Source organism: Mirounga angustirostris, unplaced genomic scaffold (genome assembly GCF_029215605.1).
Source record: "Mirounga angustirostris isolate CCGP_5_RB_7025 unplaced genomic scaffold, mMirAng1.0.hap1 SCAF_12, whole genome shotgun sequence".
In the NCBI taxonomy this organism is placed as follows: Eukaryota; Metazoa; Chordata; class Mammalia; order Carnivora; family Phocidae; genus Mirounga; species Mirounga angustirostris.
This window is the reverse complement of record NW_026991720.1, coordinates 42937192-42954171: the sequence shown is the minus strand read 5'-3', so window position 1 is coordinate 42954171 and position 16980 is coordinate 42937192. Positions and strand designations below refer to the sequence as shown.

Genomic DNA, 16980 nt, shown 5'->3' with positions numbered 1-16980 from the left:
GCTCCCGTTCTTGGTTGCTATGTGTGCTCAGATGGGTTACTCAATCGTTCTGAATCTCAGTTTTCTCATCTGTAAAATGGAGAGAATTCTATCTGCCTCACATGGTAGTTGTAAGAAATAAAAATGAGATCAAATAGAGTAAAATCTAATATAGAGGACAAAGCAGTCAATAAATGTTAGTTTTCTTTTCCTTCTTATTCCTGCTTCCCTAGCCCATTATATTGACGTATGTGATAAAGCAATTTTGGGAAGGCAGGGGAAGAAGCAGTAATTGTGAACAGCCTATGAAATATAGTTTTATGTATTTAATTTTAAGTGCAGGAAGTCCTATGAACAATATTAATCTTGTCTCTAAGTCTGTCTCATATTTAGACAGGTCTTTGGCCTCTAGGTGGGCAGTGCTGTTACAGTGAAAGCAAAACAGGCCAATGCTTTTGAAAGCAGTGTGGTCCACACAGACCTCGGGTCTCTTCCACTTTTTTGGTATCAAATGTGATGCCACACTGAAATGTTTCGTAAGTGTTCCCATAATATTTAGCTAATATTCAGCTCTTTAATTTGTAATAAATTTTTCTTCCTTATCTCTACCTAAAGGAGAGGAAAAGAGTTTTTGTATCTAAACAACTCCATCGGGATGGGAAGAACCAGGTAGCCTGGGCACCAGAGAATCCTATAATTCATATGTGTCCTTGTCTGTGAATAAAATTCCTATAAACGTAAGATATAATAACACATCTTTACAGAGCTGGCCTACTGAATGCCTCCACCTGTTTCTAATTTAAGTGGGATTGTTCTCTCAGGAGATTCCATTCTCCCTTAAAAAACACACATGTACAAACACAAAACTTGATTTAAATGAAACAGACACCTTAAGAATCTTAACAAGTAGGGTTGACCTTTGAACATGCTTCTACAAAAGTGTATTGTGCTCCCCGAGTGCTGCCAGGAAGCCTCGGACAGATCAGTGCATTACAGCCCCCTTCCTGAACTTCTACGAGCACAGATAGTAGATCCAGACGGGAACAGAGTCCATGAGACCCAAGTGCAAGGGTGACTTGGCCCAAATCCATCGGCGCCGTTTCTCCCACTGTGCCAGGCTGTAATCGAGAGCCCTTCTCACTAGCATGTCTCAAAATGTGCTACCTCTCATTGGACAGTAGCAAGGCCTTTCAGTGCAGAGACCAGGGGAGGTCACCTTTCTGGGTAAACAGAACATGTATGTACAGTGACATACATGCATGTGCAGGGACATATTTGGACCCATGTAGCTCTCCGTGCATGCATGCTATTGACTAAGACTCTGGGTTTATTGCAATGCCACAGATGGATTTTAGGGAATGAGACAATAGAACAAAATACATGAAATCTACTCTGAGAGCAATTTACTGTTTTGTTGATGACATGTTGATATCTTAAAAACGGGTTGGGCCTTCTTTTGAACTTCATTTCTCATGGTTTTGCCCAAGGCAAAAGTGCTGCTTATCACGCATTGTCCAGAATAGGCAGATCCATAGAGACAGGAGTGGATTAGTTGTTGCCAGGAGTGGCTATTTACTGGGGACAGGGTTTCTCTGGGGATAATGAAAATGTTCTGGAATTAGATAGTGGTGATGGTTGCACAACATGGTGAATTTACTAAAAGCCCCTGAATTGTACACCTTAAAATGGTTAAAATGGTGAATTTTAATGTTAAGGGAATTTTACCTCAAATTACCTCAATTTTACCTTTAATGTTAAGGGAATTTTACCTCAAAAAGAGAGAGGGACCATGAACTAAGAGTGTTAAGTGTGGGCACAAATGTCAGATCTCCTAAGTGCTAGAGAACCGAAGACTGACTGCATCCCGAGGATGGCTGAGAGGTGCTCCCAGGGCCTGGGGCAGGGCTAGGAAAGACGATGGTTTGATTCCAGCACCGGAAAGAAGCAGGTGAGGAATCTTGGGGTCAGGACAAGTGGGAACACGCTGAGGCAGTGTGCACACAAGAGTGTCCAGAAAGCACCCACTCACCTTTCTCTGGCCACTGGCCCCTGCTCACCTGCCCCAGTTTGGCTGTTTTTTCTGACGCTAGATTATGTTCTGGTGAATAACAGCAGGGAGTGCTCCCTAAAATGCGTAGGACTGATGTCCCAAAGCACAGCCTCTGCTTTTCTTTGCCTGGGATAGAATCCAGCCTAGGTGAGTCCTCGTCCTGATGCCACGAGGTATCGCTCGAGCCGCTGTTCACCGCTATGAACAGCCCTGGGGTCGCTCCAGGTAGCCTGGACCAGCAAGAAAGCGCAGGACGCCAACTGTCCCAGTTTCCGTGGCCAGAACTTCACCCACATATGTTGACATAATGTGCATTTCTCCCTGACAAGCAAGCCCAGTGTCGTTTCTGGGTTGAGTACAAGAGGAAGCCAGTTTATTTCTAAGGTAAATGAAATTGCACTTTTTATTTGGGAAATGAGAAAGTTGAGGCTGAGTAACTGATGAAGACTTTTTTTTAATCAGCTCTCTTATGAAACATTAATGTCAAGCCTAAATTTGGAAGTGTCATGTAAAAAGTTTTTTATTTTGCTCGTACAGCAGGACCGAAAGGGTCTCCTCTGGCATAAACTTTTTTGTCTTGAAAAATACCAGTAATGAATGCTATGAATTTCTGTATTGGAAAATTTGAATCACCCTGAGTTCCTTGATGAAAATGTGAAATTAATTTTGTACTAAATAAAACTTGAAAGTGGTTTCAGTTACGGGGGTGGGGAGACGTGAAATGAAGACAGTAATCCACTGTATCGTATTCTCGTTTCATTATTCTGAATTTTTTTTTTAAAGATTTTATTTATTTATTTACTTGAGAGAGAGAGAGAGAGAAACAGCATGAGAGGGGATAGGGTCAGAGGGAGAAGCAGGCTCCCTGCCGAGCAGGGAGCCCGATGCGGGACTCGATCCCGGGACTCCGGGATCATGACCTGAGCCGAAGGCAATCGCTTAACCAACTGAGCCACCCAGGCGCCCCTGAATTTTTTTTTAAATCATCATTTCTAGATACTGTACCACTTCATAAAGACATTGAGATTGTGACCATTGGAGGTTGTGGTGATACTTAATACAAACCTGTCACCTTATAAAGAGTCGGTTAATGCTTTGGGCTGGTGGGGGAAGGGAAGGCAGAAACAAGTGTTTATAGAGCATCGTTTGTATGCCAAGATCTGGGCTAGGAGATTTCACATATGTTCTCTCGTTTAATACTCATGACTGTCTGAGATAAATACTGTTATCTCTGTTGTTTCAGATGGAAAATGAAGGCTCAAAGAGATCATATAAGATGACAAAAGTGACAGAGATTGTAAACCGGCAGAAGGGGAATCCAAGCTCGGGTGTTTCCCTCCCACTCTAAAGCCTGCTTTTCTTTGCAACCTCGAACCCATCACTGGGGAAAGCCAGACAGCAGGCTCCACGCCCCACACAGAAGGCCTTTCTCCAGACCTTCCCCTTCGTCAGCTTGAGCGCACTCCCTGACACCTTACTCTGGCCTGGGTTCCAAATTTTCGTCACCATCCCTGTACCCACAGAGCTGAGCCTTCTGAGAGAGTCCCCATGATATTCTAGGAACTGCGGTCTGGGGACAAAAGTGAACAAAGCGCAGCTCCGCTCTCTAAAAGCTCAACTTGGATGATGAACTTTGCAGCACTTAACCTCAATGTCTTCACTCAAAATGGTGATAATGATTCTTGGCCCTAAGGACTATGGCGTGGGTTAAAGTAGTGTCAGGTGTCTCGCACGAGGCCTGGCTTGAGAGAGGAAATCCAACTATATTAGTTCTCTTCCACTACCTCCAGTTTTTGGCAAGAGACAGAAGAGAACCTTCCTTAGAAGTGTTAAAAGGCAAGATGGAGTGGGCGTTAGACAGTATTGGGGGGTTTTCTTCCACTGCCTGCTACCAAAATCTTGGTGGACTCCCATCAGATCTGAAAGTAATGCCGCTTCTAACCACTGGGGTAATTTGAAGACAGCTTTGTGGTGGGATTTTCAGATTGCAGGATGAGTCCTGAGTGGAAATAAATGGCTTCTTGGCCACAGTTTGCAGGTGATGCCACTTGGGGTCCCAGACTCTCTACTCTGTCAAAAATGGGTCCAAATCAGAGCAGGAGAGGGGAAACATTTTCCTCACTCTAACATTCAACTCTGCTGTTGGTCAAAGGAACCCCTTTTTAAGGAGCCAGCATGCTCAGAATGAAATGGAAGCTGCGTTGTTGAAGGCAGAGCAAAGACAGTCATTGCAAGCAGTGAGGGGCCCCTCCCAGGGACCTGACAAGTGAAGAAAAGTCGAACAAAAGAGTGAGTGCTGGTGTATGTGAAGATGAAGAGCTGGGATGTTCTGAGCTTGGAGAGCTTGGTGGGGGCCCAGGGCCGAGGTTTACCTGCGGTCCTGAGCCCGGGGGGTGCCAATCACTCACTACTCTGCCTTTCCTAAGTTAATCAGAGCAGGTCCACCCTGTCCTCTCCTGCCGCCCCATAAGGCAAATAGAAGGAAGGACACAGGAAATTGAACTTGTAGGGTATGTTGGGCACAAAGAACTTGGTGACCTTATTTCCTTTGGCCCCCAGGGCTACTCTAAGAAATACCTGGGGTTACTCTTCCCATTGTGCTGGTAAGGAAACTGAGCTTCTGGTGGATAAGAGCCTTTTGTCTTGTAGGTGTGTCTGCTTGTAAACCGCAGAACACATAGATAGAATTTGGCATTGTGGGTGAGGGAATACCTTCTGTTTTCGCTAAGGACCTCACCCCAAAGAACGTGTCCCTTAATCCAGTCCCTAATTCGCAATCACTGCTTGTGGGTCATATCATATGGCTCATCTGCGTATACCGCAGGCTCATTACTTTGCAACTTAGAAAATGCTAGGGAGCCATAGTAACGATCCAAGTCCATTTAGGTTTGGCAAATCAACAAGTTTTTCGAGCCCATTGAAGACAAATCCAGACAAAATGCAAAGGGCTTGAAAATGATCACTACGATTTGGAAATGGAGGGGAGGTTTTAAGTAGACTCTTCATCCCACATCCCCAGTGTCCTGGATTCAAGTTGCCTTTAGCTTCCTTATCTTAAAGACAGTGATGAAACCTCTTCCTGCCACTCTGGGCTTACTGGCAAAATGGGTTTTGGAGTGTTCCTTGGAATCCCAGGGTTCCTTGAAGGATCCCCATGGATGCTTTCCTTGGGGAAAGGCTATGGTGAATCCAAAGGGTCTCCCAGATGTTTCCCCCTCACACACCTCTTCCCTCCCCTCACCCACCTACACTTTAATGAGAACAACCTTGCTTTTACTGGTTTTATGTATTGGCCTTCCCCTTTTGCTTTAATTTAGAAAAGCTACATTGCAACTAACAATAGTTTTAAAATCAAGGCGGTAAGGAATGGTGGTTTGGAATCTAATACAAAAAGCCCTCCTCTGGGGAGATTTACCTGAAGGTTAACAGCTTAGAGAGTTTCGAGGGGGGGATGGGCCAGAATTTAGGGAAGCATGGTTCACTTTCCAAAATCATGTCAGCTTTCAGAACTGAAAAGGAACAAAACCACTATGAATACAGAATATATCAGAAAAAGAACAAAGTGTGGCAACACCACCAGTGAGATCAGACTCCCTTTAGCCCACAGACTTACTGATTGGAGTTTTCTGATGAGGCAGACAGACTCATGGAAGGCTGCCAGGAAATTCTGGACATCAAATTGCTTTTGCTAAGCCAGCCCAGCGGTATAGTAAAGAGCTAAGGAGTCCCAAGAGAGGGGTGGGAAAGGATTGGTCTCTGTTTCTCTACCCCTGATGTGGGCCTTTTTCGATTAGGAAGTGGAGTGTGAAGGAAGTTATCGGGGGTGAAATCAACTCAGCAAGAAACCTTTTTAGACCAAAGCCCAAGGAAAACTAATAAAACCAGTTGGACTGCTTCATGCTTATCATATGTTGTGCATGTAGGTCAGCTCGCTTTACAGCAAAGACAGACACCCCCAAAACAAAACACTCAGTTCTACAGAAAGATTTCCAAGCCCCTAAATGATGGCCTGGTTCTTTCAAGGGGCATTTGCTACATGAAACTCAACTACAAGCAAATATCTGACACACTATTTCTAAATTAATGATTGAAATGAAATGTTGCCTAGTCTGTGGACTGGGGATTATATTGGGCTGGGAGGAACAAAGCCCCCAAAAGCAGAGCCTTAAACAAATTACTGGTTCTATTTTTCTTTGACAATGAGCAGTCTGGAGGCACACAGCTGCTGACCTTGGAACCATGGCTCAGGATGTCAGGGTCCAGATTCTTGGTGATCTCTTGACTTTCTTCTCTGCAGAGCAATGGTTGCCCCCGCCCCCCCCTTCTCCTCTGGCATCTCTTTCATGTTCTAGATAGGATGAAGGGGGTAGACAAAGAGAGAAACTGCAGGAGATGGCTGAGTCTGCGCTCCTCCTTTTCCTACTCCCATCCCCACATCTTAAGGGGCTCTCTGGTAACTTCATCCAACAACTTCTGCTTATATAACTTAACTAGAACCATGCCACATGCCATGCCACCTGAAGAGGAGGGTTGGAAATGTAGTCTTTTGGCTGGGCATCTGGTTGTTGCCAACAAAATCGGGGTTCGTTTCCAAGGTATAGGGGGAGAGGGCATACCATCCTGACGGTAGAAGTGGCTACCAGACCTAGCGGAAGATTCCCTCCTCTTTACTCCTTGGGACACATCCGTAACTCCTCCTGGCCTCTAGTCAACATTTTCTAGAACTCTGTTCTCACTGTGGTTTGCTTTCTCTGTTTGTAGTGGGTTCTGATGTTCTTCATGACCTCAGGTTCCTCACTGGAGTATCATACGGTGCGATATCACGTCATCCTCTAGCTAATGAGGGTTACAAGTGTGTCTCATGCTGAGTAGCATCTCTGTACGTGGGGAATGTTGAATTCAACTCTTGGCTGATGAAGCAATCTGTGCCGGGCTTGGGAAAGCTCACGGGTGACTCTGGGGCTTCCTTTCAGGGTTTGCCGTCACAAGGTTGAAAGCGCACCAATGCCAAGTCCACAGTTTGTTCAAGTGTAGCGGCTGTCCATGGACACAGCTGAGGAATGTTTCACACTTAAACTCGGGTTGTGTTTTTGTCCCCTCCTCAGTAGCAGGTGACCTCAAATCCTACTTTGCCAAAAGAAGATAAGGTCGTTTGACTTGAAGCGTCCTTTGTGCTTTAGAAATCCACATATTTTTATCCTTCCTCTTTGTTTCATTTCGATTCTGAGGAATCCAGTCCTTTGTTTGTTCCGATGCTTGCCTCCCCACCCCCCACCATGGCTCTTGACCCCGCCCCTCTCACCTCCTCCAGTGCCTTGTTTTACCATCTAGCCCTCTCTCCCTTGCCTTTGCAGCCCCTTCACCTCAAGGAGCACCTTCTCATTTGTGTACGGACCATCAGGCTACTCCTCACTTTGTCTCCTCCCTTTTCCAGCAGTCTGGTTGTATCTCTCCTGCGGAGGTCCCATCTCCTGATCTCTTGGTGGATGACCCTCTCTGCCCGGCGCTTGCTTGCTCTCTCTCTCAGTTCCGGTACCCACTCTCTCCTCTTCGCACTTAGGAATGGTAAGTGCTCAGAAAAAGACTGAAGTTTAACAACTGTTGGCTATGGATTGGGGAAATAATTGGTGACTTTTTTAAAAGGAATCTGTTTCTTTATTCTTGTATATATTTTCTATTTTTTTACACCAAGCATATTATTTTTAATCAGAAAAATAGCTTAAAGTTGGATAAATGTCTCTCTACCTAGAAAAGCAAGTGGGTAAGAGCAAGAGAGACAATAGAAGTCAAGAGAAGTGTAGTCAAAATTTCCATAAAATGCCAACCATAATGCTTACTCTCCATACCTCCCAGGGCTTTTGGGAGGGTTAAATAAATTAATATATGTTAGAATGATTCTTCTTAAATTATCTGTGGTAAGGACCAGTTTGTTTCTTTTTTTAAGAAATGAATTAACTAAAGTGCCTGGTTGTTTAGATTTCCTTAGTTTTTACCTAATGTCCCTTATCTGTTCTAGTATCCCCTCCAGGATACCACATTATATTTAATCAGCTTGACTCCTTAGCTCCTCTCAGCTATGGCATTTTTCAGACTTGCCCTTTTTTGCTGACTTTGACAGTTTTTTTTTTTTAAAGATTTTATTTATTTATTTGACAGAGAGAGAGAGAGCACAAGTAGGCAGAGTGGCAGGAAGAGAGAGAGGGAGAAGCAGACTTCCCGCTGAGCAGGGAGCTGGATGTGGGGCTCGATCCCAGGACCCCCGGATCATGACCTGAGCCAAAGGCAGCCGCTCAACCCACTAAGCCACCCAGGCGCCCCGACTTTGACAGTTTTAAGGGGCAATGGGCAAGTATTTTGTAGAATGTCCCATTATTGGAATTTATCTGGTATTTTTTCTCATGAGAAGACTGGGGTTATGAGCTATTGGGACCAAGACTACAGAGGCCATCCTCATCACATCGTATCAACGGTACAAACTAGCAACATGATTTATGACTGTTGATGCTGACCTTGAACACCTGGTTGGAGTATTTGTTTCTTTCTGATTTCCATTCTGTTTATATGTGCTCCTATTGCATATAGCTCAGACACAGTTCGTGCCCATGCAACTCATTGGGCAAGTGCAACCAACGAGCTGGCTTGTCATGCATGTAGATGTCACAGCCATGTCAAATTGCCAGAAAGTTTCCATCACTTGCTCTCAACTTTGCCAGCTTATCTTATCACAGGCCAGTAACAGTCTGCAGACTGGCCTGGGTCCATAGCCACACTTCAAGTAGCTCTGTGCTAACGCACACAGCACAAGGAGGCTTTAAGAAATCATTTGAAATCAAACTGAGCATGATTCAGAAACAAAAGGTGAACTTGGGTTGGAATCTTGAAATCATGGCAGTGAGAATGGGAAAGGGTCTTGGGGGAGAAACTTTTCAGTTCCCTCGTCCTACATATGTGGAGTGTGAGCCTCAGGGGAAAGAAGAGGGTGGCCTCCCATGGGAATGTGGTGGCAAAGCCCATGCTAAGCCTGGTATCCTGCTCCTAACCAGGGCTCTTCCCATCATGACACTCTGATTGGAATCACTGAAGGTCTACCCGTGAAGAAGAGCAGGGAAGAAAACAGAGGTGGAATGGGGAGGGGGCTTAGATCTACAGCAAAGCTAAATTTGTCCCTGACTTTCTGACCTTCTGCTATCTTGTGAAAACTTAAATGAGCAGCTGAGAAAACCAAGAGGTTTAAGGAGAGGCAGAGGTGCTTACTTGGATATAATTGGTATTCTGATAATTGGAGGTAATTTATGCTTTCAAGATAAATAAGTTAGTCTCCCTTTGGCACTGTTCCATCTGTCCTGTCTCAGTGCAGGTCAGAGAGAAAGAAATCCAGGGCTAAGGATGGAAAACAAATCAGTAACTGGGGGAGTTGTCCCCTCCCCTCCCCTGTCCACTTTTACTTTCCTTACAAAGAAAAAAAAAAGAAAGAAAAAGAAAAAAAAAAAAGATGGAACGGAGATGTGGGTGAAGGGCTAGGGAAACAAGAAATCAGGGGCTTAGGAGAGGTTTACTCATCTGACTCCTTTTTCTGTGGAAATATATTTAGGATTAAATTAGACATGACATTTAGTAGACTCCCAGTGGAAAAATATTTTCTTATACCTGAAGGGGCTCTGGGAAAATGGAACAGCCTGGCAACCAGGCTTGCCTGGCCAGAATATGGTGGGAAGATTAGGTCCCACAAAGTAGAGCATAATAGGCTGTACAGGATCCGAAGTGTGATGGAAGAGTGGACTCTGGGGCTGCCTGCTTATTAGCCGTCCCTCATTTATTTTTCTCTGATTTTGAAGTTTTTATCTTTAGAAGGGAAAGATGGTATAAGAAATGGATGTATCTGACCAGGATGTTATCAGTCCTACTTCACACATTTCCACGACCACCCATTGCCTATGTGATGAAGCCCCTGCCCCTCACCATGGCACACCGGGTACCCCACAACCTGGGCTAGCCTCCTCTATGTCACTTTCCACCTCTACCCTTCTGCACCTGTTCTTTCTTCATCCTGGAAAGCCCTCCCTCATCCCACATTGTTGAAATCCCATTCAGTCTCGAAGCTCCAGTTCAAACATGCCCTCCTCTTGAGAAGCCTAATCCAACTCCTTAGGCTCAGTCAATAGCCCCAATCCCACCCCCTGCTGCCTATTGAAAGTGTCTACAGCCCAGCACTTAACAACATCGTTTTCAACAATCATTTATATGCAAAACATCTACAGAGTGCTACTGTGTGTCAGGCACAGTGTAAAGGGCTTTACTTAACTTTCTTATTGAATCCCAGGAGGATCTAGCAAGTGGGAACCAGGATTACCTAACTTCTGCTGATGGAAAGGAGAGCCTCTTAGAAGCCAGGTAGTTTGCTCACAGTGATAATGGTCTATGGAAGAGGGGTTTAAACCCAGGACTTTCTACTATTGGATCCTCTCCCTAACTGAACTACCCCACTCACCACACTCAGCCCCGCGTTGGTTATCCATGGACCTCACTCCAGCTCCAGGCCCCCTCTGGGCTGCAGCCTTCTTGGGAGCAGAATCCCCATCATTGTTCTGAGTTGCCCTTGGCTCTGGCCCACAGAAGGAGCTGGGGACTATTTGTTGGCCGATGTAAACTTGCTTGCTTGAGCTCTCTCTCAAAATCTTATCACGGTTGGTGTGGCCTTTGACTCAAAAGTCTGTAGCTGATGCTGCTCACATAAGGAACAGCCGAGCAGTCAGGAAAACCCACAGTTGAGTGTTAGGGGCTGGTATGTGATTTCCTTGTTACTCAGGGCTTTGATGGTTAGAAACAGAAGGCTTTTGAGTGCAAATGAAGCCTTTTTCTGAAAGACCAAACTAACCTCAGCTCTGTCCCTCTCAGATCTGCTGCAAAACTTGAGACTTTTCATATCAGTCTCTCCCCGGCTGGCCTGGGCAGCGATCTGTTTTGAGTCTAAATCACCACCAAGCACTTGGTAGCTTATGCACCATCAAGGGTGTATTTGGAAGCCACTGGGTTGCCTCTTGGTTTCTCTCTTGTCCACGGACCAATCCCAACTTCTAGGCTTTTGAAGTAGCTTGAAGAATGGAAAGGCGTGCCTGAAACAAGAAATTCAAACACACGCACACACACACACACACAAAACTTTTATTTGTGTGTTTGTGGATATGCGCTTACCTCATCAATTTTTATTGAGTCTCTAAACGGAGTTCGTTGGCATGTCCTTGAGCGGAAACAGAAAGTGAAGGTCTTTGAAGCCAAGATTCATGGCGTCCTCGGAGCCAGAAGGGCCTTCGCCACCAGGCTCCAGGCGTGTTTCCCTTACCTTGGAAAAAAGTAATTCTCAGCTATTCCCACGCATTTCTTTTCCCTCATAATGCTAGCAAGCTTTCCCCACCCAAACCCCACTGGGGTTTTAAGTACAATTATAGGACATTCGTAATTTAATTTGGAGGACTAGCCTCTTGACAGTGCTGATTCTTCCCAGTAGGAACATCGTGTATCTTCCCATTTTTTCACGTCCCTCAATCAGATTTTAGATTTGTTTCGATGCAGGACTTGTGCATTGCTTTCACTGTATTTCTCAAGGTTTTGTACTGTTGTGGCAATAGTTGGGGTTTAATGTTGAATTTGTGCTCTTTTGTTTTTGGAAAGAGGGTGCCCTGAAATCAGGCAAGTGGGCTGGATTCCTGTTGTGGGGTTTCTGCTGCCTCACGTCGTGGGCATATGCTCGTGGGCAGCAGGGGCCTGGTACAACTGCGGAAATTCAGGCTCTGAGGGTGATGGGTAGGGAGAGGGGTCCTTAATCATCAAGTAAAGCTGGGTCTGCATCAGTTACTTCCCCAAACCCCGGGGCTTCAATAACCATCTGCGGTTGCTCACACATCTGCAGATTGGTGGCAATTTAGCTCATCTAGTTGGGGCTTGGCTGGAGTCCTCTGCTTCAGGCCGTGGCTGCTGACGTTGTGTTGAGCTTGCTCTGCAACTCTTCAGTTCTGCATAAGAGGTCCGGCGGAACTTAAGGTCTCTGAAGTTCTGGACATAGAAGGGGTATGCCGTCATTTCTTGCCATTGGCCAAAGCAAGTCATAGGGCTGAATTCAAAGTTGGGGCAGTGTGGTGGATTAGCTAAGCTGGAGCTCTGTTTCTCAGAATGGCCTTTCTTGCATGATTCGGGAAGCGGGCTGGCCCCACAGGGGAAATGTGCACACTCTCTGCACAGGGAAAGTGAAGCCAGGGTCAGATCTCTAGCTGCTGCTCTCGCGGGCCATCTGCTTCTTGCCCTGTTGGTGTGGGCGGCAGCCACCCCACAGCTCCTTTGGTTCCACCAGACTTCTTTCTTCAGCTGCTCTGACACATGGGCTGGGCTTGTGGGCAGGTCCAAGTGGGGCCAGCGGGGGGGGGGGGGGTGCGCAGAGGAAGAATGCACCAACTCTTCTGCAGATCTGCCTAAATGTAGGGGGCTTGGAGGCAGTGAGACACCCACGTGGGAACTAGCGCATCCTCGTGGGCTCCAGTTGGTCATCGCTCTGCCCCGCTTTGCATACAGTTTTTCTGCCCAAGTGCTGGCCTTGCTGGCCTCAGGCCTGGCACCAGATGCAAGCACGATGCCCTTCAAGGGACTGTTTAACTCACTCCCGAGATCACAGAAGGTCTCAGTCCTATAATAAATCCAGTATATCCCTCATCATGATTCTGCTTCTCTGATGGAACCCTTACTGATGCAGCTAGGGAAGTACCCTTGGCCCAGGACGAGGCCAGGGCAAGGGAGAATAAAGAATTGGGGCCAGTCATTCATTCTCCCAGGATCACTATGTACTCCTTACAAAGACAGGGAGCCTGTGTGCAAACCCTTTCTGAATGTTTTTTGTAGGGGCGAAGGCAAGTGGCATTCCAGCTAACTTTCAGAATACAACAGCTTTAAAAACCTCTATGTCACATATTTCTTGACTACAGATTTAACCCTGCTGCACTGTCAATTTTAAATGATCCGAGAGCCTTTCAGACAGTGACCCCTCAAGAGAAGTTACCAATACTTCATTATAAAGGGATTTTTAAAAAATAGGCTCTCTTTTCAATCAAAGCTGAAGGTCAGATCACATTCTAACAAATGCTTCTCCAACGAAATTAGGTATAATAATTAAATTTCCAAGGTCTAAATCCTGACCCGCTTACTTGAAAGAATATTTGATAGGGTAATAGGGTAGAATAATTAAACAACCCTGGTCTCTTTAGGGTTCTTTTTAACAGGATTTGATCTTTAGTATAAATAATTTCTGCTCTCATTTGCCTACCACCATCCTGGATCCCCTGTTTGCTACTGGTCGAAGCTGTGGGCTTAAGTAACACTTTAAATGTGAATTTCCTAAGAAGCCTTTTGTGCCTTTATTTTTTCTTAAAACAATTTTGGCTTGCCTGGCCTGGGACAGTGGCTTTGGGGCTTTTGGGGAGATAAGACGCTTCGGTGTTTTCCTGACAGCTGAACTAAAGAAAACCTCTTACATGCACGTCATCTGATTTGCCTCCTGTCATTTTGATCTCTCCTTCTGACAGTTCCGATCTAATTTTTCTTTCTAAAAAGGGTATCAATTTCAAGGTTCAGAGTTCTTAGGGTTTAGAATCTTTGATTAAAAAAGTGAAATTTAATCTTGATTCAAGGGTAGGGAATGTGAACAAGTTTAGTAGGCTTCTCCTCTGATAGAAGACTCTTGTGACCAGTATTTATTATGGTAATGCTTTGTTATTATAAACCTCCTATGAATAATATTTTGGGGAACTACCACACAACAAGGCATGCATTATAACACCCCCATTGGGAGGGGGGGTGACATCAACGAACTGAGAAGCACAATTATCTCATGGTTATGCATGCCTATGAAGTGTGTTATTACTTTTGTTTTTTACAGCTTGTAGAATATTTTCATTGTAGGTGAAGCATCAGACACATTTTTATTCAAAGGAAGAGAAACAAAATGAAGGTTTGTGTGCTGTGTGTTCTGAATAGTACCCTGGTGGCCCCAATTCTCTAGTTGGGGAGCTAATTTATAACTGAGCGTCTCACGGGCGCCAGGACATTCTGCTTTATTGTCTGTGTCATGGTCTTCTGATATCTGTGGCACAAAAGAAGTCATTATTTGGAAATAGCGATTAGTCAGTTTGAACAGGAGGGCTTGCTGGATTGCCTGCAGTAAATACGGTTTTAGGTTGATTTAGTAGAAAAAATTAGTAAAGCTTGGTGTTTGCTTGCTTGGTGTCCTAAAAAGCAAGTAATCCTGCAGTTGACATTTACCTCTTTACCAGAGGGTTTAAGGCCCTACAGGCAGGGCCCTAGGGGGAAAGTAAGAAAATGCTGGGGAAAGAAATTGAATTAGCAACTAAATACTTACCAAGTGTCAAGTGATTAACTTAAAGTATCTCTTTTAATCCTCAAAACAACCCCCCAGGTGGACATTACTGAGCTTTTTTGCGAGGTGAGGAAATTCAGGAAGGTTGGGATATTCAAATGAGCTGCACCTACTGCTAGAACCTGGTGAGCAGATAGTCAAACCAGGGTCTGCTTGATTCTATAGCTTAAACACACTTTCATTCAACTAGCGCTTCTTAAAATGTGCTTAGAATGGGAATACTGTGGATGATGATGTGTGGAAAAGAGACACAGGGACGGATGGGCCATAATCAGATGTATTTGGGGAATGTTAGATTGAAGACATTTGTACACCTTTTACAAACAACAACAACTGCAGAACGTGTCAGAGCTTTTAATATACAATTATGCAGCATTTCTCAAATTTATTTGACCTGCAAATGTTTTTATTTTCCCCGAGAAAGAAACAATACTAGGGCCCTCACAAATCCATTTGCACCTCAAATGCTTTTCAGTGGGGCATTTGGTGGCATTTTTGTTCTGAGAAACACACCCATATCTCTGCAGCTGCTAGCCTGACATTCCCTCGCATCTGCCTGGGGCTCCCTCAGTCGTGCTAGATTTGAATCCAGAAAGAGGATTTTTTAACTTTTATTTTTATTTTTTGCCACTTAGGTATGGTTGTATGAACATTTTGCTCTGAGAAAAGAGTGAGTGAGCAAGCCGGAATCTGTGTCCAAGGAGGTAAGTGTGTGAACCCACGCCTTTGCTTGTCTTTTTATTTTGCATACGAGCACTCTGGCCACTTGTTCATGCTTCCTTCCTCGTACAGGCTTCTGCCCCAAGCTGGCGTGGGAGGCAGACCACATACATGGATGATGCTATAATGTGATGTGATGGTGGATGGATGCTGAAAGTATAATGGGCGCATAGAGGAAGGAGGGACTATACTGGAGAGGGGAAGGGGGGGCAGGAAGAGATGCCTAGGTTTTAGGGATGGGATAGGATTTAGTCAAGTGTGTAAGAGGAAAAGGGTGGTTCCCATTGAGGGAACAGTTCTAGGATAGGTCTGGAGCGTGGGATCTGTTTGAGGAAACAGAAGCAGTCCTAGCCACGGCTGGAACATAAACGAGGGGGCAAGGAGGAGGCAGAGCTGAGCTGCTGAGATGGATGGTGGTGAGACCGTCCATGGAAGACCGTGTATGTGATTTAAGAGACGAAATTCGTCCTGTAATTTATGGGGAGACATTGTGGGGTTTGAAAGAAACAAGCAGTAGGGTCAGATCTGGGTTTGGACAGATTCGCTCTGTGGATAAGGCCCCAGGCCAGAGATGAGGAGGCTGGTTATGAAGCCGGCAAGGGGACAGAGGGTGTCACCCGCACCACGGCAGTGCGAACAGTAACGGAGAGAAGAAGCAGATTTGCTCCATATGTTGGAGGGCGAAGGACTGGGGTTGATTGGAACTGAGGGGTGGAGAAGAGGAAGGACAATTAACTTCAGCTAGAGCATGGACTGGGAATGAAGGGCATGCCTATTCATTCTCATCTTTTACATCAGAGGGTATGAGAGACTTCCAAATGCGGAAGCCCCTTTATTAATATTCTCCTGTTCTCCTTGTTCATTTGTTTCCTGCTGAGGCCTGGAGAAAAGTGCTCGGGCAACTTAGAAAGAGGTCTTAACTTGGACTTGTATGCTAAGTGGTCAACAACATAGCTTGGCATGTAGAAAAGCCACAGGGTGTGATGTCAGACCTGGGCCCAATTTCCACATGTACCATGTCCTGGCTATGCTAACTTGGACAAGCTCCACAAATTGTAATGTCCTCATTGGCACACTTGGAAATAGCCTCTGCCCTGGGGTGCAGGTGTGAGTATGACTTACTTGTGGCCTTTCTCTATGTTGGCTGGGATCGATGTAGCCCATCCTGGCTGGCTAGGCAGGCAGCCCCTTCCTTCCTCACCTGAAGCTTTGTGCTTGGTCAAAGAGGTCGGTCTCCTTCTCAAATAGACAAGGACCATCCTTCTGATTTGGGTATGTGGGAAATTGTGCTCCTCTCCTAATCCTTCCAAATGATCCCTCAAGGTCCAAGAAGAAACTTGCAGGGTGTCTGTGAGGGCTAGAGGACATCACAGATATAAAACACTTTGTAAACCCTAAGGGTTTCTTCCATTTGGTTGTTATTATCCTGGACATGGATTCTGTTCTTTTCAGTCATAAAACTTATCTGCAGAGACTACCCTGGTAGGTTTTCCTCTCTGTTCCCTTCGCTTTGTACCGCTATTCCCCAATTGCTGTGTGCCCTTTGTGATTTGCTGTGTTGCTTCAGATGGTGAGTTACAGCAGGACTCCTGCTCATGTGCTTCCATAGCAAATGAAGGAATCACCCAACCACTAAGGCAGCCAGCGCCCTCTAGATGCCCAGAGGCTCTGAAGATCAAGTCCTAGTGCCCACGAGAACCTTCAGTGACTTCCTCTCCATCTGGGACCATAGAGGCCCTGTATTCATTTTCTTTTATTGTGTAATGAATTACCCCCCAAACCTAGCAGCTTAAAGTCAGACACATTTATGTTA

At 45.3% G+C, this 16980-nt stretch overlaps 1 long non-coding RNA gene across 1 annotated transcript; it reads left to right on the top strand.

Moving 5' to 3' along the window:
* The first annotated feature begins 4196 nt into the window (after positions 1–4196).
* On the top strand, positions 4197–15353 carry LOC135362186 (uncharacterized). Its single transcript, XR_010406661.1, has 3 exons — positions 4197–4318; positions 7464–7594; positions 15083–15353. It is a non-coding gene; the product is annotated as an uncharacterized LOC135362186 (long non-coding RNA).
* The last annotated feature ends 1627 nt before the right edge of the window (positions 15354–16980 follow it).